The sequence below is a fragment of the Bos grunniens genome, chromosome 6, assembly GCF_055505025.1.
Source record: "Bos grunniens cultivar Pamir isolate PY7600 chromosome 6, Bosgru_T2T1.0, whole genome shotgun sequence".
NCBI classification, from domain to species: Eukaryota; Metazoa; Chordata; class Mammalia; order Artiodactyla; family Bovidae; genus Bos; species Bos grunniens.
The window spans coordinates 81,454,504-81,477,854 of NC_141170.1; the positions used below are offsets into that span (position 1 = coordinate 81,454,504).

At 40.8% G+C, this 23,351-nt stretch overlaps 1 long non-coding RNA gene across 1 annotated transcript in view; it reads left to right on the plus strand.

The window, feature by feature from the left end:
- The window catches only part of LOC147370929 (uncharacterized), a 64,208-nt gene extending 53,617 nt beyond the window's left edge, over positions 1-10,591 (plus strand). The window contains exon 2 of the long non-coding RNA XR_015165623.1: positions 9,465-10,591. This is a non-coding gene — a long non-coding RNA (uncharacterized LOC147370929). The remainder of the gene's footprint in view (positions 1-9,464) is intronic.
- The last annotated feature ends 12,760 nt before the right edge of the window (positions 10,592-23,351 follow it).

Sequence of the window (23,351 nt, forward strand, 5' to 3'; positions counted from 1 at the left end):
TTTCTGTTAATTTTTGCGGCTAAGAGTGAGCCAAAAGAATATCATCAAATGATAAATATAGGCATCAGGAAATTGTTGTCATAATGGCTACAGAGTTAGATCTACAAATCTTTGACACATGGTGGGGCTATTCATACCTTGAGGCAAGTATTTCCATTGATATTGTTGTAAAGGATGATAATTATTTATATCAGGAACTAAAAATACAAATTTCTGTTTATCTTCAGGATGTAAGGGTATGGTAAAAAAGCAGTCCTTAAGATTTATAATTATTAAGTGTGTCATCTGGAATTAGAGAGGGGCTTAGAATACCTGGTTGTGATGAACCCACTGATTGCATCTGAACATTACAGTTAGTTTAGTTCAGTCGCTCAGTTGTGTCTGACTCTTTGTGACCCCATGGACTGTAGCACACCAGGCTTCCCTGTCCATCACTGACTCCCAAAACTTACTCAAACTCATGTCCATTGAGTTGGTGATGCCATCCAATTATCTCATCCTCTGTCACCCCCTTTTCCTTCTGCCTTCAATCTTTCCCAGCATCAGGGTCTTTTCCAATAGGTCAGTTCTTTGCATCAGGTGGCCAAAGTACTGCAGCTTCAGCATCAGTCCTTCCAATGAATATTCAGGAATGATTTCCTTTATGATGGACTGGTTTGATCTCCTTGCTGTCCAAGGGACTCTCAAGAGTCTTCTCCAAAACCATAGTTCAAAAGCACCAATTCTTCAAAGCTCAGCTTTATGGTCCAACTCTCACATTCATACATGACTACTGGAAAAACTATAGTTTTGACTAGACAGACCTTTGTTGGCAAAGTAATGTCTCTGCTTTTTAATATTCTATCTAGGTGTGTCATAGCTTTTCCTCCAAGGAACAAGCACCTTTTAATTTCATGGCTGCAGTCACCATCTGCAGTGATTTTGGAGCCCAAGAAAATAAAGTTGCTCACTGTTTCCATTGTTTCCCCATCTTTGCTATGAAGTGATGGGACCAGATGCCATGATCTAAGTTTTTTGAATGTTGAGTTTTAAGCCAGGTTTTTTCACTCTCCTCTTTCACATTCATCAAGAGGCTCTTTAGTTCCTCTTTGCTTTCTGCCATAAGGATGGTGTCACCTGTGTATCTGAGGTTATTGATATTTCTCCTTGGAATCTTGATTCCAGCTTGTGCTTCATCCAGCCCTGCATTTTGCATGATGTGCTCTGCATGTAAGTTAAATAAGCAGCATGACGATATACAGCCTTGACGTACTCCTTTCCCAATTTGGAACCAGTCTGTTGTTCCATGTCCAGTTCTAACTGTTACTTCTTGACCTGCATACAGATTTCTCACAAGTCAGGTAAGGTGATCTGATATTCCCATCTCTTTAAGAATTTTCCACAGTTTGTTGTGATCCACACAGTCAAAGGCTTTGGTGTAGTCAATCTGAGCATTAATTGCTCTTAAGTCATGAATTAAACACTATTTTCCTGATTTTTTGGGGGGGTGGATAATAAAGATGGAAGTATTCCTTGGGCTCATGGAAGGCTCTATATGTCCTGCATCTAATTGTTCTTTAACTAACTGTTCTATATGCCCAATTTTTTTCTTTAGTCATGGGCCACTGCTCTATCCATATGGGGGTGGAGGCCATCAGTCCAGATAATTTGTAATGGTGGTATAATAGCAGCAGCTCTTAGGGTAAGCTTGTTTGTAGTTTTAATTGATATTGTCATAATATATCTTGTCCACATAAAGCTGTAGGAATATTCATGACATAAGGACAGATAATAGCTACATGGCCTTCTTGATCTTTACACATTTTTGGAAAGATACTATGATAAGCTGCTTGGACTTCCCCGACACCTAACATTTGTCCATGGGCCTTTTTTAAAGGCCAGTGGGAGGGCCATTCCTATTTTGTGATGATAGTTACATCAGTTCCTGCATCTATTAAACCCTTGAAAGAAAGGTCTTGAATTTTTAGAGTTAATGTGGGGAGGTTAAAGACAATTAGCATAGTCCAGTAAGCCGCATTCATAGATTCAAAACCTCCTTTCCTAATTTATTTCTCTGCTCAGGGCTCAAAATAAGGCAAGAATCATAATTTTGCAAGATTTATCCCTTTCTCTGTCTGATAAATATGTGAGAGAGCCATAATTTGAATATTGCCTAATAAATTTAATAATCAGAATCAATTACCCCTGGTAAAATATGAATACCTTTCATAGTTATGCTGGAGAGGCCTAAAATAATTCCAACTATACCTTTAGGTAAAGGGCCATAAACTTCTGGAGGAATGTGTTTAACTTCATTGATAATATCAAAAGTACAACTTTCAGTAATAACAAGGTCCAATCCTTCATGCCGGTTGTGGCGGCATTTAAATCTGAGATTAGTTTTCGTTTGGGGCCATCTTGGTGTTCAGAAAGGGATTGTTGGGATTCCATTCTGTGGCATTCACGTTCCAAGTAAGGTTTTTGTTTCTCCCCTGTTCTTGTTGCCCTGCCAGGGTTGGCCGCGCTGGTACTTTCATGACAAAGGCTGTCCCTTATTATCTAACTTGGAACTGCACTGATTAGCGCAAAGGAAGCCCTTACTGCAAGGAGGACATTTTTGAGCAAGTCTCTTTTGACCAGAATGGTAGTTTTTTTGGCTTAGGTCCAGGTTTGCCACAATTAAAACATTTTTGCGGAATTAATGCAGTGGCTAGCATAGCAGTTTTCTGGGATTCTGATCGTATATTTTGACTTGCTTTTATCATTTCTGCTACATTAGTTGTTGGCAAATTACACATGAGCTGCAAGCCTTGTTTACAATCTTCATTTGCATTCTCATAAGCTAATTGCAGTGTTAATACATTCCAAGCCTTCAAATTTTCAATTTGTTGGTCAATAGCATTTTGTAATTTTTCTACAAAGCTCATGTAAGGTTCATTTCCTCCTTGCCTTATAGTAGAAAAAGATCCCTGTGGGACGGTAAAATTGGGTAGACGAAGCCAAGGTTTATGAGCAGCTTTGGAGACTTGCATAAAAGTTCGAGCATCCATGTCAGTTTGAGTAACCACAGTCATGTATTGTCCTTCTCCCATGAGCATATCTTTATCAACAGGGATGCTGTTTTGAAGATTATTTAAAGCAAGAGTAGGACAATAATCTCTATATTCTTGTGACCATAAGGAGTATTGAGCAGTAGGTAAAACCAATTTTACAAGCGCCTTCCAATTCCAGGGAATCATTTGATATCCACCACCTATATACTGTCTATAATCCCTTTAGTAAATGAACTAGAGATGTCATTGTCATGAATACTGACTTTCAGTTCCTTACAAATAGAGAAGGAAGCAATTCGTGATGAGACATTTGCCCTGCCGTGAAAAGGACAGTGAAGGCATCAAGAGTCCCTTCTTTCTCTCAGTTCAGTTCAGTCGCTCAGTCATGTCCGACTCTTTGCGACCCCATGGACTGCAGCACGCCAGGCCTCCCTGTCCATCACCAACCCCTGGAGCTTACTCAAACTCATGTCCATTGAGTCAGTGATGCCATCCAACCATCTCATCCTCTGTCGTCCCCTTCTCCTCCTGCCCTCAATCTTTCCCTGCATCAGGATCGTTTCAAATGAGTCAGTTCTTTGCATCAGGTGGCCAAAGTATTGGAGTTTCAGCTTCACCATCAGTCCTTCCAATGAATATTCAGGACTGATCTCCATTAGGATAGACTGGTTGAATCTCCTTGCAGTCCAAGGGACTCTCAAGAGTCTTCTCCAGCACCACAGTTCAAAAGCATCAATTCTTTGGCACTCAGCTTTCCTTATAGTCCAACTCTCACATCCATACATGACTACTGGAAAAACCATAGCTTTGATTAGACAGACCTTTGTTGGCAAAGTAATGTCTTTGCTTTTCAATATGCTGTCTAGGTTGGCCATAGCTTTTCTTCCAAGGAGCAAGTGTCTTTTAATTTCATGGTTGCAGTCACCGTCTGCAATGATTTTGGAGCCCAAAAAGATAAAGTGTGTCACTGTTTCCACTGTTTCCCCATCTATTTGCCATAAAGTGATGGGGCCAGATGCCATGATCTTAGTTTTCTGAATGTTGAGTTTTAAGCCAACTTTTTCATTCTCCTCTTTCACTTTCATCAAGAGGCTCTTTAGTTCTTCTTCACTTTCTGCCATAAGGGTAGTGTCAGCTGCATATCTGAGGTTATTGATATTTCTCCCAGCAATCTTGATTCCACTTTGTGTTTCATCCAGCCTGGCATTTTGCATGATGTACTTTGCATAAAAGTTAAATAAGCAGGATGACAATATACAGCCTTGACATACTGCTTTCCAAATTTGGAACCAGTCCATTGTTCCATGTCCGGTTCTAACTGTTGCTTCTTGACCTGCATACAGATTTCTCAGGAGGCAGGTCAGGTGGTATGGTATTCCCATCTCTTGAAGAATTTTCCACAGTTTGTTGTGATGCACACAGTCAAAGGCTTTGGCATAGTCCATAAAGCAGAAGTAGATGTTTTTCTGGAACTCTCTCGCTCTTTGGATGATCCAATGGATGTTGGCAATTTGATCTGTGGTTCTTCTGCCTTTTCTAAATCTAGTTTGAACATCTGAAAGTTCACAGTTCACATACTATTGAAGCCTGGCTTGGAGAATTTTGAGCATTACTTTGCTAGTGTGTGAGATGAGTGCAATTGTGCAGTATTTTGAGCATTCTTTGGCGTTGTCTTTCTTTGGGATTGGAATGAAAACTGACCTTTTCCAGTCCTGTGGCCACTGCTGAGTTTTAAAAATCTGCTGGCATATTAAGTGCAGTACTTTCACAGTATCTTCTTTTAGTTTTTGAAAGCCAAAGATGGAGAAGCTCTATACAGTCAGCAAAAACAAGACCGGGAGCTGACTGTGGCTCAGATCATGAACTCCTTATTGCCAAATGCAGACTTAAATTGAAGAAACTATGGTAAACCACTAGACCATTTAGGCCTTACAAACAGCTATGAAAAGAAGAGAAGCAAAAGGCAAAGGAGAAAAGGAAAGATATACCCATTTGAATGCAGAGTTCCAAAGAATAGCAAGGAAGCCTTCCTCAATGATCAATGCAAAGAAACAGAGGAAAACAATAGAATGGGAAAGACTAGAAATCTCTTCCAAAAAATTAGAGATACCAAGGGAACTTTTCATGCAAAGATGGGCACAATAAAGGAAAGAAATGGTATGGACCTAACAGAAGCAGAATATATTAAGAAGAGGTGGCAAGAATACACAGAAGAACTATACAAAAAAATATCTTCACGACCAAGATAATCACGATGGTGTGCTCACTCACTTAGAGCCAGACATCCTGAAATCCAAAGTGAGGTGGGCCTTAGGAAGCATCGCCAGGAACAAAGCTGCTTTCTCTACACCTTCTCTAACCATGCTGTTTACCTTAGAACATTGAAAATGTTAGGGAGTGAGTGAACAAGTCCTTGGGTAAATTCATGAGCTGGTAAAGTAGTCTTTGTTGATTTTATACTCCTGAGTTTAGACTTAACAGGAGGCGGCCGGGGAGGTGCCTCCGCCAGAGGAATAAGATCAGCCCAAGGAGTTTCTCGCTCTTCCACGGCAGAAATGGTAATATGACATAAATTCCAAGTATTTAGATGCCATACATTAACAATACCTACACCATTTCTTAACCAACGACTTCCTCGTTACCAATCAGACACTTTCAAAGACCCTTCTCATGGATACCAAGGCCAGTGAGTATATATCACCTTAACAAGTGAAGCCAGAATCAGAAACCTCAGACTCAGCGGCGCAAGCAGAAAAGAGAGCTGACCCTTATGCACAAGCTGTTGAGGAGAGAGTTACACGTAAGAGAAAGCGAAAGCACCGCCTGTCTAGAAGACTTCGGTTCATCCCTAGCCTTACAGGCCATAGTTCCTACCTGGATGAGCAGACATCCTTTTCCCTTGCTCGGGCTTGAGGAGGGGATGTGAAGCAAACTTTCAGGAGGTCCCTGTTTTGGTGCCAATTGCAGCAGTTTCGCACTGATTCTCGAAACACACAGGAGTATGAGAGAGAGCACGGGGAGAGCTCCCGGAGACGCACAACTCCCCTAGAACAGCTCAGCGCCTATTTTATTGGTAACTTATCTTGTAATCTTTAAGAGCAGTAAAACAAGACAGAGACCAGAATTCAGGGATTAGGGAGGCTTCCTTCTGGAGGTTTGGAGGTAACCACATGAGAGTTGTAAATAAAGGTCTTTGAAGGAAAAGGGGTTTGTTCTGCGTGCAGAACAGCATCAAACTAATGCTGACTTGTCAGCCAGAACGTCTAACTTAAGGGTAGGGGAGAGCAAGCAAGAAGATGGAATGAGTAAGATTAAATTCCAGGAGTCATTTCTGAGAAAGCAGTAAAACATGGTTCCCACACTAGGCTTGTTTTTGCTTCTTTGGGCCGGCCTGGTTCTGGAGACTGGTTCCACACCAGCAGACAAGTCACCGCTGTGGCAAATGAAGCTTGTGTGCCTGAGCAACCTCCCTGGCCTCCTGAACCCCAGGATATTCCAGCTTCGAGGCTCAAGCGTGCTAGGGCTGCAAGGATGTGACACTAGCCAGGGAAAGGAAGCCAGATAAAAATACAACAGGCAGTTTTCCCCCTCTGTATTTTACTGTCTCTTTCTCTAGGAGTGTCGCTGACTTCCAATGTTTCGTTGTTTTCAAATGATCTCAAAAGTGATTAAATTATACATCTACACATACCCATTATTTTCAGCTTTGGTTTTCATAGGCTTTATGGAAGCAAGTTGAGTATAATTTCTTCTGATACAGAGTCGGGTTATGTTTGGAGAAGGCGATGGCACCCCACTCCAGTACTCTTGCCTGGAAAATCCCATGGATGGAGGAGCCTGGTAGGCTGCAGTCCATGGGGTCTCGAAGAGTTGGACACGACTGAGCGACTTCACTTTCACTTTTCACTTTCATGCATTGGAGAAGGAAATGGCAACCCACTCCAGTGTTCTTGCCTGGAGAATCCCGGGGACAGCGGAGCCTGGTGGGCTGCCGTCTATGGGGTCGCATAGAGTCGGACACGACTGAAGTGACTTAACAGCAGCAGCAGCAGGGTTATGTTGGTGACCTATTCAATTTATATGTGTGTGTGTGTATAGGTTTCAGCCACTCAGAATTTATCTTCTCCCTCCCTCCCTTCCTTTTTAATAACACTTAGTATGCCTTCTAAAGTCTGTTTCTCATTTGTGAATTGCTACATACAATCCACCTCCAAGTGATATCACATGACACTTGCCTTTATCCGATATATGTACTTCGTTTACTTCCGTCCATGTTGCTGAGAAAGGTTTTTCATTATGCTTCTTTATGACTAAGTTTACCTTCTCTCTCTGGAGCAGGTCTTCCTTATCCTTTCATCGGTCCATGAACATTTTGGCCTCGTCATTATCTTGAGTTTTGTCAGTATTAGGTGCTCTGGGGAATGTTGAGATGCCTGTGTCTTCTCCAATGGAGGAGGTTTCTTCTGCATATAGGGCCTGGCATGGGTGTGCCTGATGATCTGATTGCTTTATTTTTATTCATAGTTACCCAAGTAACCTCGGCACCTATGTCCAGGTAGTTCTTTACATTTTTCATTGCCACGAACACCTCAGGAACTTTTCCTTTACTCAGCACCCACTACAGCTGTTATGGTTCATAAAAGTAATATCAATAACCCCTCCCTCCCTCTGGTGTGAGGTGATACCTCCTTGCCGTTTGAGTCTCTTGTCTCAAATCGTGAACGATGTAGACCAGGCTCTGGGGGTGTTTTTCTTTCCTGCTTGATTGTAAACCGTGTGACTCAGGTTTCCCTCTTGAAATTGTCCTAAATTGGCATCTGAAAACTCGAATCGATTGCAGTTCTCTTTGGAGTACCTTTCCCAGCCTATTTCCTGAGTGCGGGTGTCATTGACAGCCCCCAGGCCTTCTGAACATTCCTTGCCCTGCAGCAGAGGTTTCAGTGTTGCTGTTATGAGATGTGTCCACAAGGTGGCAGCACTTCTACATTTCCCCACTCTTTAATGAAGCCGACGGAGCCTTAGTGAAACTGGCCTTCCTGATTTGTCATTTGGAATGCCATGTGCCAGAGAAAAGCCCAAGGGCTTCTGTCATCTGACTTCTTCCCCCTGACACTTCACTCACGACAAATGTCGACCCCTTCCAAATTGCTGTGTTTGAGCCAGCTGTCATTTTTAGGGTAGGGCTTTGAGCCTGGAAAATCCCATGGACAGAGGAACCTGGCAGGCTACAGTCCATGGGGTCACAGAGTTGGACACGACTTAGTGACTTCACTTCACTTTGAGAAAGGCAGGGCTTTGAGAAGGTAACTGAAGTAGAGATCCACATTAGCTGGAGACCAGCTGGCTTTTCAAAGCTCTTCCAGCATAGGGACTTGACCAAACTTGGGATACACTAGGCTGGAATTTGCTCTTGGGGGACGGCCTGCATGTGGAGAATGTGATCCCAGGCAGATTGGACTGGGAAGAACAGGTGCAAAGGGGGCTCGTGTTCTGGGGACACTTCCTGGCTCCCTGAGCCCCTGGGCATCCCAGCCTTGAAACCAAGCCTAGTCAGCCTGCAGAGACTTAATATTAGCCCTGGAAAAGGTGGCTAGAAAGAAGTAGGGTGGGCAATGGTGGTTTCCTTTTTTTTTTTTTTGTTCCCCTGTTAACATTTAATTTTTCTAGGAATATCCTTGGTTTACAATGCTTGTTTCTTTCAGATGTACAGTAAGAAGTTTCGTCATGCTTCTAAACATACCTATTCTTTTCAGCTTCTGCACCCATATATGTTATTAAAGCCAGCTGAGTTGAATTTCTTCTTGATTTATTTTATACACACACACACACACAGGTGTCTATTAATGTACAGGTTTCAACCACCTTCTAATTTATCTTTCCTTCACTCCTTTCTTCTTGGGAAACCCTGGCTTCATTTTCTCACCTCTCTGCACTGGTTTTTGTGTTCTAAATTCATTGATAAGTTTTCTGATTCCACCTTTAAGTGATATCACAGACTGATTGCTATTCTCTGTCTCATTTACTGAGTTCCATCCACGGTGCTGAGAAAGGCCTTTTTAAATTCTTATTCATTGCTAAGATTCGGTTGTCTCTCTGTGGCACTTCTTATACATTTGTCTGTCCATGAAAATTTGGGCCACGTCCATATCATGGCTGTTATTAACAGTAACTGCTGTTTGTGGTGTAATCATCAGCTCTGGAATTAAAAAAATGTGATTTCATGTAATTAAGATGAAGGACTGTAGAGAAAAAAGTTTGTCCTTTCCTCCTTCTTGAGAGCCCCAGACCCCTTTCTCCTTCTCTGGGACCCTGGACGACTTATCAGCCTACCTAAGAATTTGACTCTCTCACTATCTTTCCTGTTTGATTGTAAATGGTTTGTGTCATGTTTCCCTCTTGAAATTGGCCTCTGAAAACTCGTTTTTATTTCAGATCTCTTTGCAGTACCTTTCCCAGCCTATTTCCTGAGTGCTGGTGTCATGGACAGCCCCCAAGCCTTCTGAATATTCCTTGCTCTGCAGCAGAGGTTTCAGTGTTGCTGTAATGAGATGTGTCCACAAGGTGGCAGCACTCCACATTCCCCACTCTCTCTAATGGAGCCGAAGGAGCCTTAGTGAAACTGGCCTTCCTGAGTTGTCATTTGGAATGCCATGTGCCAGAGGAAAGCCCAAGGGCTTCTGTCGTCTGACTTCTTCCCACCAACACTTCACTTGCGACAAATGTTGACCCCTGAAAAACCACTGTCTTTGAGGCAGCTGTCGTTGTTAGGCGAGGACTTTGAAACAGGCAATTGGCATAGGAATACGCATCAGCTGGAGACCTGGAGCCCAGCTGGATTTTCAAAGCTCTTCCTGCACACCGGCTTGACGATATTTGAGATGCTCTAGGCTTGAATTTGTTCTTGGGGGATGGCATCCTTGTGGAGACTGTGGTCCCAGGCAGATTGGACTGGGCAACACAGGTACAAGTGGCTCGTGTTCTCGAGACACCTCCCTGGCTCCCTGAGCCCCGGCACATCCCTGCCTTGAGACCAAGCCTAGTCAGCCTGCAGAGATTGATGTTAGCCCAGGAAAAGGAGGCTAGAAAGCAGTAGAGAAGGCAGTGGTTGTTTTGTTTGTTCTTTTTCAGTAAGTGTTAATTTTTTTAAGGAATATCCTTGGTTTACAATGCTTGTGTCTTTCAGATGTATAGTAATGAGTTTTGCTATGCCTCTAAATGTACCTATTATTTTCAGCTTCTGTACCCATGGACATTATTAAAGCCTGCTGATCAAATTCCCCGTGATAATTCAGGTCTTCTTGTTGATCTATTTTACACACACACACACATGTCTATTAGTGTGTATAGGTTTCAACCACTTTCTAATTTATCTTTCCTTCACACCTTTCTTTTCTGGAAACCCTGGCTTCCTTTTTTAATGTCTCTGGGTTGATTTCTCTGTTTTAATTTTATTCATAAGATGAGTTTTCCGATTCTACCTCTAAGTGATATCACAGGCTGATTCCCATTCTCTGTCTCATTTACTTTATCGACTTCCATCCATGGTGCCGAGAAAGGCCTTATTATCTTCTATTCCATGGCTGCTTTCTCTGTGGTTTCTAGGTGGCACTTCCTCATCCATTCGTCTGTCCATGGAAATTTGGGCCACATCTGTGTCCGGCTGTTGTCAGTAGTAAGTGTTGTGGCCCGGGGTGTCTGTCCTTTCCAGTGAAGGATGTTTCGGGATAGGGGTCCAGCTGTGAGGATGCCTGAAGATGTGATTGCTGTATATCTTGTTTCCCAAGGATCTTCCATACTCTCCTCCATGTGGTCCTTTACACTTTGAATTTCCATGTATGACAGCTTCAGAGGCTTCTTTTTTCCCTGATGCCCACTCTGGCATTTATTGTTCGTAAATATTTAAGGACAAAAACTGTGTCTGGTGTGAGGGGATACCCCCTTGCCATCTTAAGTGTCTTGCCTCTAATCATTAGCAATGTAGGCCACCGTGTCCTGGGTTTATCTTGTCAATATTTTATAATGTGTTACACTGTGAGTGATATTTACCTCTAGAAATTGGCCCCCAAAACTCATCCTGATTTCAAATATTGATGGCTCCCCCAGGACATTTTTGGATGTGAGGTGTTGATTGCATCCCCTAGGCGGGGACTATTTTGTGCCCAGATGCTGAGATGTCAGTGCTTCTGTGACCCAGGCATCTCAAGGCCTTATGGCTGCTTCCTTCGGAACTCTGGTTGAGTGGCTACCACAGCCTCGGTGAAACTGGCCCTCCTGGATTGTGATTTGGAATGCCACGCGTCACCAAAAGGCCCTAGGGCTTCTGTTTTCATCCTTTTTGGCTGTGACTTTTCACACAAGACAAATTTAACTGTTGCAAAATCACTTTTGTGAGGGTTCTGTTTTTAGGCAAGGCCTTTTAAAGAGGATGCTTGGGCAGGAATCCACATCACTTGGAAACCAGGACAACAGCTGGTTCTCTAAGCTCTTCCAGCTCAGAGGTTGTACCATACTTGGGATGCACTGTTGCTGCTGCTAAGTTGCTTCAGTTGTGTCCGACTCTGTGCGACCCCATAGACAGCAGCCCACCAGGCTCCTCCATCCATGGGATTTTCTAGGCAAGAGTACTGGAGTGGCTTGCCATTGCCTTCTCCGTTGGGATGCACTAGGCTTGCTTTTGCTTCTGGTGGGGTGTCCTGCCTCTGGAGGCTGTGGTTCCACCCTAGGGGACCAGGCGTTACCATTGCAAATGGGGCTCATGTGCCTGGACAACCTCCCTTCCCTCCTGAGCCCCAATATATTCCAGCGTTGAGACGTCTCAGGCTGCATGGATGTGACACCAGCCTGGGAAAAGGAAATCAGAGAAGACTACAGTAGGCAAAATTTCCCCTCTGTATTTTACTGTCTCTTTCTCTAGGAGTATCTCTGATTTCCAAGGTTTTGTTGGTTTCAGATGATGTCAAAAGTGATTCTGTTATTCATCTACATAATCCCATTATTTTCAGCTTCAGTTTTTAGAGACTTTATCAAGCAAATTGAGTATAATTTCCTGCGATACAGAGTCTGTGTTGGTGACCTAGTCTATATATGTGTGTGTGTTCAAGTTTCAGCCACTCGGAATTTACCTTCTCCTCCCACCTGTCCTCTTTAATAAGACTGAGTATGTCTTCTAAAATCTGCTTCTCAGTTGTGAATTGCTACATAAAATCCACCTTCAAGTGATATTACATGACACTTGCCTTTATCCGTCCGTCAAACGTGCATTCCTTCCTTCCGTCCATGTTGCTGAGAAAGGTTTCTTGGTTATGCTTCTTCGTGGCTAAGTTTACCTTGTCTCTCTGGAGCAGGTCTTCCTTATCCTTTCATCAGTGCATGGACATTTTGGTCTCTTCATTGTCTTGACTTTGTCAATATTGAGTGATGGGGTGCCTGTGTTTTCTCCAATGGAGGAGGTTTCCTTCGCATAGAGGGCCTGCCATAGGTGGGCCTGATGATATGAACGCTTTTTCTTCATAGTTGCCCAAGGAACTTTGGCACATTTGTCCAGGTAGCTCTTTACATTTTTCATTGCCATGGACAGCTTAGGAACTTTTCCTTTACCCGGCACCCACTCCAGCAGTTACGGTTCAAAAAAGTGATATCGATAGCCCCTCCCTCTGGTGTGAGGCGACACCTCCTCGTCGTTTCAGCCCCTTGTCTCTGATCATTAACAATGTAGACCAGGCTCTTGGGGGTGTCTTTTTCCCTGTTTGATTGTTAACGGTGTGTGTCATGTTTCCCTCTTGAAACTGGCCTTTGAAAACGCGTTTGGATTTTAGATCTCTCCGCAGAAACTTTCCCAGCTTATTTCCTGAGTGTTGTCATGGACAGCCCCAGGCCTTCTGAATATTCCTTGCCCTGCAGCAGAGGTTTCTGTGTTGCTGTTATGAGATGTGTCCACAAGGCGGCAGCACTTCCGCATTCCCCACTCTTTAATGAGGCCAAAGGAGTTTAGTGAAACTTGCCTGCCTGAGTTGCAATTCGGAATGCTATTGGCCAGAAAAAGCCCAGGGCTTCTGTTGTCTGACTTCATCCCTCTGATACTTCACTCACAACAAATGTTGGCCCCTGCAAAATCTGTGTTTGAGGCAGCTGTCGTTTTTAGGGGAGGGCTTTGAAACAGACAGCTGATGTGGGGATCCGCATCAGCTGGAGACCTGCTGGCTTTTCAAAGCTCTTCAACCACAGGGGCTTGACCATACCTGGGATGCACTAGGCTTGAATTTGCTCTTGGGGGTTGGTCTGCATGTGGACACTGTGGTCCCAGGCAGATTGGACTGGGCAGAACAGGTACAAAGGGGGCTTGTGTTCTGGGGACACCTCCCTGGCTCCCTGAGCCCTAGGACATCCCAGTCTAGAGACCAAGCCTGATCAGCCTGCAGAAATGAGATATTAGCCTGGGAAATGGCGGCTAGAAAGAAGTAGGGTAGCAGCGATTGTTGTCTTTCCCACCCCACCCCCCGCCCCCAATAGCTTTACATTTAATTTTTCTAGAAATATCCTTTTTTTTTTTTTTACAATGCTTCTTTCAGATGTACAATAAAGAATTTTGTTATACTTTTAAACATACCCATTATTTTCAGTTTCAGTACCCATAGACGTTATTAAAGCCGGCTGAGTTGAATTTCCCATGGTAATTCAGTAGGTTTTCTTGATGATCTATTTTATACACACACACTCATATATAGGTATCTATTAGTGTGTATAGGTTTCAACCACCTTCTAATTTTTCTTTCCTTCACACCTTTCTCCTTTGGAAACCCTGGCTTCTTTTTCTAATGTCTGAGTTGATTTCTCTGTTCTAAATTCATTCTTAAGATGAATATTTCACCTCTAAGTGATATCACAGGCTGATTGCCATTCTGTCTCATTTACTTTCCTGACTTCCGTCCATGGTGCTGAGAAAGGCCTTATTTTAATTCTTTATTGCTAAGTTTTGTCTGTCTAGAGCAGATCTTCCTTATCCATTCATCTGTCCGTGGACAATTTGGCCTCCTCATTGTCTGGACTATTGTCAATCTTGGGTGCTCTGGGGAATGTCGGGGTGCCGTATCTTTTCGAATGGAGGTTTCCTCTGCATAGAGGGCCTGGCATAGGTTGCCTGATGATCTGAATGCTCTAATTGTGTTCATCGTTTCCCCAGGAGCCTTGGTACCTTTGTCCAGATACTTCTGTACATTTTTCATTGCCATGGACAGCTTAGGAACTTTTCCTTTACCCGGAACCCACTCCAGCAGTTACGGTTCATAAAAGTGATACCGATAACTGTCTGACTGGCTTGAGATGAGACCTCCTTCCCTTTCAGTCCCTTGTCTGTCTCTAATCATTAACAATGTAGACCAGGATCTGGGGATAGGGGTTGTTTTTCTTTCCTGTTTGATTGTAAGCGGTGTGAGTCATGTTTACCTCTTGAAATTGACCTCTGCAAAACTTGTATTGATTTCAGCTCTCTTGGTATTAGGTTTCCAGGCCTATTTCCTGAGGGCTGGTGTCCTTGACAGCCCCCAGGCCTTCTGAATATTCCTTGCCCTGCTGCAGAGGTTTCACGGTTGCTGTTATGAGATGTGTCCACAAGGTGGCAGCAGTGCTGCTCTCCCCCTCCCCGCCCCCACTCTTTTAAGGGGCCAAAGGAGCCTGAATGAAACTTGCGTTTCTGAGATACAATTTGGAATACCATGTGTCAGAAGAAAGCCCAAGGGCTTCTGGAATCTGACTTCTTCCCCCTGACGCTTCAGTCCTGTCTGTTGTAAATAGTAAACGCTGTGGACTTTTCGGTGCCTGTGTCCTTTCCAGGGAAGGGTTTTTTCTTGACTGTGGTCTGAATGTGTGACGATGTGATTGCCCTGTGGTTTGTTTCCTAAGGCTCCGTCATAGCGGTCCCTGACAATTGGACTGGGCAGTACAGGTCCAAATGGGGTCGTGTTCTGGGGACACCTCCCTGGCTCCTGAGTCCCAGGACAATCCAGCCTTGAGTCCAAGCTTGGTCTGCCTGCAGGTATGTGAAACCGGCCTGGGAAAAGAAGTCAATGCAGCTAGTGTAGGTACTGTTTTTTAATTCTCTTTGTGTTCCTTAATTTTTCTTGCTGTATTATTTATAATTATTTTTCCATTGTTTAGTATTTGGCTCTGTTATATACCTACACATAATTGTTTTTCATCTTTTGTTCTCTTTGAGATGATTAAAGCCTGTTTGTAAAATTCCCTTTGCTACACATTGATGATCTATTTTACATATATGTGGTCCCCACCTTCTAATTTTTCCTCTTTCCACATTGTTTTCTGTTTGGCCTTTTTTTTGTTAATCCTTTGAATTTACTTCATTTTTTTTTTAATTTTTAAACTTTACATAATTGTATTAGTTTTGCCAAATATTAAATTGAATCCGCCACGGGTATACATGTGTCCCCCATCCTGAACCCTCCTCCCTCCCCATACCATCCCTCTGGATCGTCCCAGTGCACTAGCCCCAAGCATCCAGTATCGTGACATTCATTAAGTTGCATGAGTTTTTCAATTCCACCTCTCAGTGGTATCGCATGATGGTGTTCTCTGTATAACTTAGTTCACTTAGTTGGTAATTCGTGGTTCTTTTTTGCTTTGATATTCACTATTGCATTCTTTTTGGCTGGGTAAGATTCTAGTTCTCCGTCACTTTCTCTTCATATGTTCATCTCTCCAGGATATTTTGTGTTTCCATGTCTTGAGTATTATAAATATTGTGTTCTTGGTGATCGTAAGGATCCATGTGCCTTTCAAATTAAAATTTTTTCTGGATATATGGTGAGCAGTAATATTGCCTGATCTGTGAACTTCAGTTTTTAGTTAAGGGATATCTTAACCAAAGGATATATGTAGCAGCCTTTGTAGTGGCTCTATTATTTTTTTCCCATGGATAACATAGGCTTTCATTTTCTCCACACCTTCCAACATTCATTTGTTATATGGTTTTCCTCCACGGACGTTCTACGTCCTCTATGGCTTATTGACACTTTTTCATTCATATAGCTTCCTTGAGGAAATACTGGTCTTTCATCAAATGTGGTCTTTCAATCCAATACTGCCTTTTTCAGTGCCATTTTCATCTTCTTTTTGAACTTCTCATTTTGTTTGTATTCTGTCTTTTGGATTTTGCTTTTTGCTCTGTTTATACTTGATGCCACATAGGTTCTGAAACTGTTTGGCCCAGAAATAAACTCTATGTTCCATTAATTTTTTAGAGAGGAGACAAAGATATCTAGGGAATGGAAGAGACAGTCTCTTTCACATTTGCTGGTGAAACTGGATAGTTACTTGTAAAGAATTAAAGTGGGCCCTTAATTTCTACCATATACAAAAATCAACTGAAATTGAAGTCTTAAATATTTTGCTTTTGGTGTCAAATTCAACAGCAGCAAAAAGTCATTGCCAAGACCAATGTCAAGGAGTCTTCCCTTTCTGAGTTTTATTTCAGGTCTTAAGTTTAGGTCTTTAATCTGTTTTTATTAATAGTTGGCTTTTATGTATGGTATAAGAAGGGTCCAGGTTTTTTTTTTTTTTCCATATTGCTATTGTTTTCCAAACACCAAGTGTTGAAGAGACTATCTCTTCACTACAGTATCCTCCTTTGTCATAAATTTAACAAACATCATGTCTGAGTTTCTTTTCTTTTCCACTGATCAATGGTCTGTTTTTATAACAATACCATACTGATTTATCAAATTTTTGTAGTTTAGTTGAAAATTAGGACGAGTGAGGGAGTTCCCTATTGGTCCAGTGGTTAAGACTTCATGCTTCCACTTCAGAGGGCATGGGTTTTATCCCCGGTCAGGGAACTGAGACCCCCCCACATGCTGCACAGTATGGACAAAAATAGTAAAATGAAAACATGTGATACTCCAGCTTTGTTTCTTTTGGCAAGATTGCTTTAGTTATGTAAGATCTTTTTGTAGATTCATACATTTTTAGGATTTGTTTTCTGTTTTTTTGAAAATTGCCATTATAATTTTGATATAAATGGCTTTGAATCTATAGATATCTGGGGGTAGTATGAATAATTTATCAATAATAATTTCAATCCATGAGCATGGAACATATTTCCATTATAGGTCTTTAATTTCTTTCATTAATGTTTTATAGTTCTTAGTATATAGATGATTTTTACCTCCTTTTCAAATTTATTCCTGTGTATTTGTTTTTGATGTAATTGAAGGTGGGATTGTTTCTGATTCTATTTCTGATAGTCTGTTGTCCTTATGTAGAAAAACAACTGCTTTTTGTATATTTTGTATCCTGCAAATTTCATAAATTTGTTTAGTTCTAGCAAAATTGGGGGGTGGGGAAGTGTTCTTTAAAGGTTTCCAATATAATATGCCACTAAAATGAAGACAATTTTCATTCTCACTTTGCTTCTTGAATGCCTTTTACTTCTTTTCTTGCCTGTTTGGAGCAGGACATCTTGTGCTATGTTAAATAAATGTTATAGAGTGGGCATCATTGTCTTGTTCTGATCCCAGAACAAAAGCTTTCAGCTTTTTCCCATAATACCATAATGAGTATTATGTTGATCATGGGTTTGTTATGTGGCCATTTTTATGTTGAGGTACATTTCCTTCTATATGGAATTGATTTACAGTTTTTATCATGAATAGGCATTGAATTTTTCCCAAAGCTTCTAAGGAGGAGTGAGTGAAGTCGCACAGTCGTGTCTGACTCTTTGCGACCCCATGGACTATAGCCTACCAGGCTACTCCATCCATGGGATTTTCCAGGCAAGAGTACTGGAGTGGGTTGCCATTTCCTTCTCCAGGGGATCTTCTCCCCAACCCAGGGATTGAACCTGGGTCTCCCACATTGCAGGCAGATGCTTTACCCTCTGAGCCACCAGGGAAGCTTCTAATGCACCTATTAATACACAAATGCAAATTTAAATATACAAGCAGGTCATGCAGCTCAATACCAGAAAAATAAATGACCCAGTCAAAAAATGGGCCAAAGCACTAAACAGACATTTCTCCAAAGACGACATACAGATGGCTAACAAACACATGAAAAGTTGCTCAATATTACTCATTATCAGAGAAATGCAAATCAAAACCACCATGAGATACCATCTCATACTGGTCAGAATGGCTGCAATCAAAAAGGGTCTACAAGCAATAAATGCTGGAGAGGGTGTGGAGAAAAGGGAACCCTCTTACACTGTTGGTGGGAATGCAAACTAGTACAGCCACTATGGAGAAGAGTGTGGAGATTCCTTAAAAAACTGGAACTAGAACTGCCATACGACGCAACGATCCCACTGCTGGGCATATACGCCGAGGAAACCAGAATTGAAAGAGACACACATACTCCAATATTCATCGTAGCACTGTATACAATAGCTAGGACATGGAAGCAACCTAGATGTCCATTGGCAGATGAATGGATAAGAAAGTTGTGGTACATATACACAATGGAATATTACTCAGGTATTAAAAAGAACACATTTCACACCAATGGACAGATCATCAAAACAAAATTAATAAGGAAACACAAGTCTTAAATGAAACTTTAGATGAGATGGAGCTCATTGATATCTTCAGGACATTCCATCCAAATGCAGAAGAATACACTTTCTTCTCAAGTGGACATGGAACATTCTCCAGGATACCCCATATCTTAGGTCACAAATCAAACCTCAGTAAATTTAAGAAGATTGAAATCGATTCAGGCATCTTCTCTGACCACAACACTATGAGACTAGATATCAAATACAAGGAAAAAAACCTAATAAACACAAACACATGGAGATGAAATGTTTCTAAATAACCAACAGGTTACTGAAGAAATCAAAAGGGAAATAAAAAAATTTCTAGAAACAAATTACAACGAAAACACAACAACTCAAACCTGTGGGATGCAGCAAAAGCAGTTCTAAGAGGGAAGTTTATAGCAATACAATCCTATCTTAAGAAACAAGAAAAACATGGAATAGACAAACTAACATTACACCTAAAACAACTGGAAAAAGAAGAACAAAACACCCCAAAATTAATACAGGGAAAGAAATCATAAAGATCCGAGCAGAAATAAAGGAAAAAGCAATGAAAGAAAAGTAAAGGTTAATAAAACTAAAAGCTGGTTCTCTGAGAAGATAAACAAAATCGACCAGCCTTTAGCCAGACTCATCAAGAAAAAGAAGAATCAAATCAACAAATTAGAAATGAAAAAGGAGAGGTTACAACAGACAATACAGAAAAACAAAGGATTATAAGAGACTATTATGAACAACTATATGGCAATAAAATAGACTGAAGAAATGGACAGATTCTTAGAAAAGTTCAATTTTCCAAGACTGAACCAGGAAGAAATAGAAATTATGAACAACCCAATTGCAAGCACTGAAATGGAAGCTGTGATAAAAAATCTCCCCAATAACAAAAGCCCAGGACCAGGTGGCTTCACAGGAGAGTTCTATCAAACATTTAGAGAAGAGTTAATGCCTATCCTTCTAAAACTCTTTCAAAAAATTGCAGAGGAAGGAACACTTCCAAACTCATTCTACAAGGCCACCATCACCCTGATATCAAAACCAGAAAAAGATAACACACAAAAAAATCTACAGGCCAGTATCACTGATGAGCGTAGATGAAAAAATCCTTAACAAAATTTTAGCTAACAGAATTCTGCAACACACCAAAAAGCTCATACATCACGATCAAGTTGGGTTTATTCCAGGAATGCAAGGATTCTTCAATATATGCAAATCAATCAGTGTGATACACTATATTAACAAATTGAAAGATAAAACCATATGATCATCTCAACCTTTGACAAAATTTGACAAAAAAAACCTTTGACAAAATTCAATACCAATTTATGATTAAAGCTCTTCAAAAAATGGGCATAGAAGGAACCTGCCTCAACATAGTAAAGGCCGTGTATGATAAGCCTACAGCAGTCATTATTCTTAATGGTGAAAAACTGAAAGCATTCCCCCTAAGATCAGGAACAAGACAATGGTGTCCACTTTCACCACTATTATTCAACATAGTTCTGGAAGTCCTAGCTACAGCAGTCAGAGAAGAAAAAGAAATAAAAGGAATCCAGATCAGAAAAGAAGTAAAGCTCTCACTGTTTGCAGATGACATGATACTGTACATAGAAAACCCTAAAGATAGTATCAGAAAATTACTAGAGGTAATCAGTGAATTTAGCAAAGTCTTGGGATACAAAATAAATACACAGAAATCACTTGCATTTCTATGTACTAACAATGAAAAATCAGAAAGAGAAATTAAGGCATCAATTCCATTCACCATTGCAAGAGAAAGAAATATCTAGGAATAAGCTTACCTAAGGAGACAAAAGAACTGTACACAGAAAATTATGTGACACTGATGAAAGAAATCAAAGATGACATAAACAGATGGAGAGATACTCCATGTTCCTGGGTAGGAAGATCAATATTGTGAAAATGACTATACTACCAAATGCAATCTACAGATTCAATGTGATTCCTATCAAATTACCAGTGGCATTTTTCACAGAACTAGCACAAAAGAATTCACAATTCATACGGAAACACAAAAGACTCCAAATAGCCAAAGCAGTCCTGAGAAAGAATGGAGCTGGAGGAATCAACCTTCCTGACTTCAGATTATACTACAAAGCTACAGTCATCAAGACAGTATGGTACTGGCACAAAAACAGAAATATAGACCAATGGAACAAGATAGCCCAGAAATAAACCTATGCGCCTATGGGTACCTTATTTTTGACAAAGAAGGCAAGAATATACACTGGGGCAAAGACAGCCTCTTCAATAAATGGTGCTGGGAAAACTGGACAGCTCATGTAAAAGAATGAAATTAGGACACTTCCTAACACCATACACAAAGATAAACTCAAAATGGATTTAAGACCAAAATGTAAGACCAGAAACTATAAAATTTTTAGAGGCAGAACACTCAATGACATAAATCAAAGCAAGATCCTCTATGACCCACCTCCTAGAGTGATGGAAGTAAAAACAAAAGTAAACAAGTGGGACCTGATTAAACTTAAAAGCTTTTGCTCAGAAAAGGAAAATTAGCAAGGTGAAAAGACAATCCTCAAAACTGGAGAAAATAATAGCAAATGAAACAACTGACAAAGGAATAATATCCAAAATATACAAGCAGCTCATACAACTCAATGCCAGGAAAACAAACAACCCAATCAAAAAGTGGGAAAGAGACTTAAACAGACATTTCTCCAGAGAAGACATACAGATGGATAACAATCACACGAAAAAATGCTCAACATCACTCATTATTAGAGAAATACACATCAAGATTACAATGAGCTATCACCTCACACCAGTTGGAATGGCCATCATCAAAAAGTCTACAAACAACAAATGCTGGAGAGGGTGTGGAGAAAAGGGAACCCTCTTACACTGTTGGTGGGAATGCAAACTAGTACAGCCACTATGGAAGACGGGATGGAGATTCCTTAAAAAATGGAAATAAAACCACCATATGACCCAGCAATCCCACTCCTAGGCATATTCCCTGAGGAAACCAAAATTGAAAAAGATACATGTATCCCACTGATCCTTGCAGCACTATTTACAATAGCTAGAGCATGGAAGCAATCAATGTCCATTGACAGATGAATGATTCATATACACAATTGAATATTACTCAGCCATAAAAAGGAATGCATTTGAGTCAGTTCTGATGAGGTAGATGAACCTAGAACCTATTATACCGAGTGAAGTGAGTCAGAAAGAGAAAGATAAATGTCATATTCTAACACATATATATGGAATCTAGAAAAATGGTACTGAAGTATTTATTTACAGGGCAGCAATGGAGAAACAGACATAGAGAATAGACTTATGGACATGAGGGGAGGCGGAGGGGGAGATGTATGGAAAGAGTAACATGGAAACTTCCATTACCGTATGTAAAATAGATCGCCAACGGGAATTTGCTGTATGGCTCAGGAAACTCAAACAGGGTATCTGAATCAACCTATAGGGGTGGGATGGGGAGGGAGGTTCAAAAGGCAGGGGATATATGTATACCTATGGCTGATTTCTGTTGAGGTTTGACAGAAAACAGCAAAATTCTGTAAAGCAATTATCCTTCAATAAAAAAAAAAAAAAAAACACATTTGAGTCAGTTCTAATGAGGTGGATGAAACTGGAGCCTATTATATGGAGTGAAGTCAGTCAGAAAGAAAAACACCAATATAGTAAATTGATGCATATATATAGAATTTAGAAAGATGGTAATGATGACCCTATATGTGAGACAGCAAAAGAGACACAGATATAAACAACAGACTTTTGGATTCTGTGGGAGAAGGAGAGGGTGGGATGATTTGAGAGAATAGGAATGAAAGATTTATATTACTGTATGTGAAATAGATGGCCAGCCCAAGTTTGATGCATGAAACAGAGCACCCAAAGCTGCTGTACTGGGACAACCACCCAGAGGGATGGGACGGGGAGGGAGGCGGGAGGGGGTTTCAGGACGGGGACACATGTACACCCATGGCTGATTCATGTCAGTGTGTGGCAAAAACCGCCACAGTATTATAAAGTAATTAGCCTCCAATTAAAATAAATTAATTTAAAAAAGATACAAATGCAAAAATTCTCAGCAAAAGTATAACGAAATTTAACAGCAAATTTAAAAGATTATACACTATTACCAAGTGGAATCTACCCCCTGGCATGGAAGGTTGGCACAACCTTATTGTTATATATAACATATATAAGATATATATAAATTATATAATATATATATAAATCAATAAGGGTGATATGCAATGTTAAAATAATGAATAAATATTGATATATGATCTTTTCAGTAGATTCAGAAAAACTATTTGACAAAATTCAATGTCCTTTTTGACAAAATCTCTCAAACTGGAAACAGAAGGAGCATATCTCAATACAAGGCCATACAGTATAGACCCACAACTAACCTCATATACCTAATGGTGAAAAACTGAAAGCTTTTCTTTAAAAATCAGGAACAAGCATATCCACATTCACTACTCTTATTAAAGATATTACTGTAGTCCTAACAAAAGCAATCTGACACAAAAATAAGAAATATAAAGGCCTCCAAAATGAAGAGGAAGAAGCGAAGCTTTCTCTATTTTCAGAAAACATGATCTTGTATAGGACTCTCCCCAAAATGGATGATCTTGTATATGACTCATCCACAAAATGGTAGAACTAATAAATTCAATCAAGTTGCAGGGTACAGAATCAACATATAAAATTCGGTTTTAAATCTATACACTAACAACAAAATATCTGAAAGA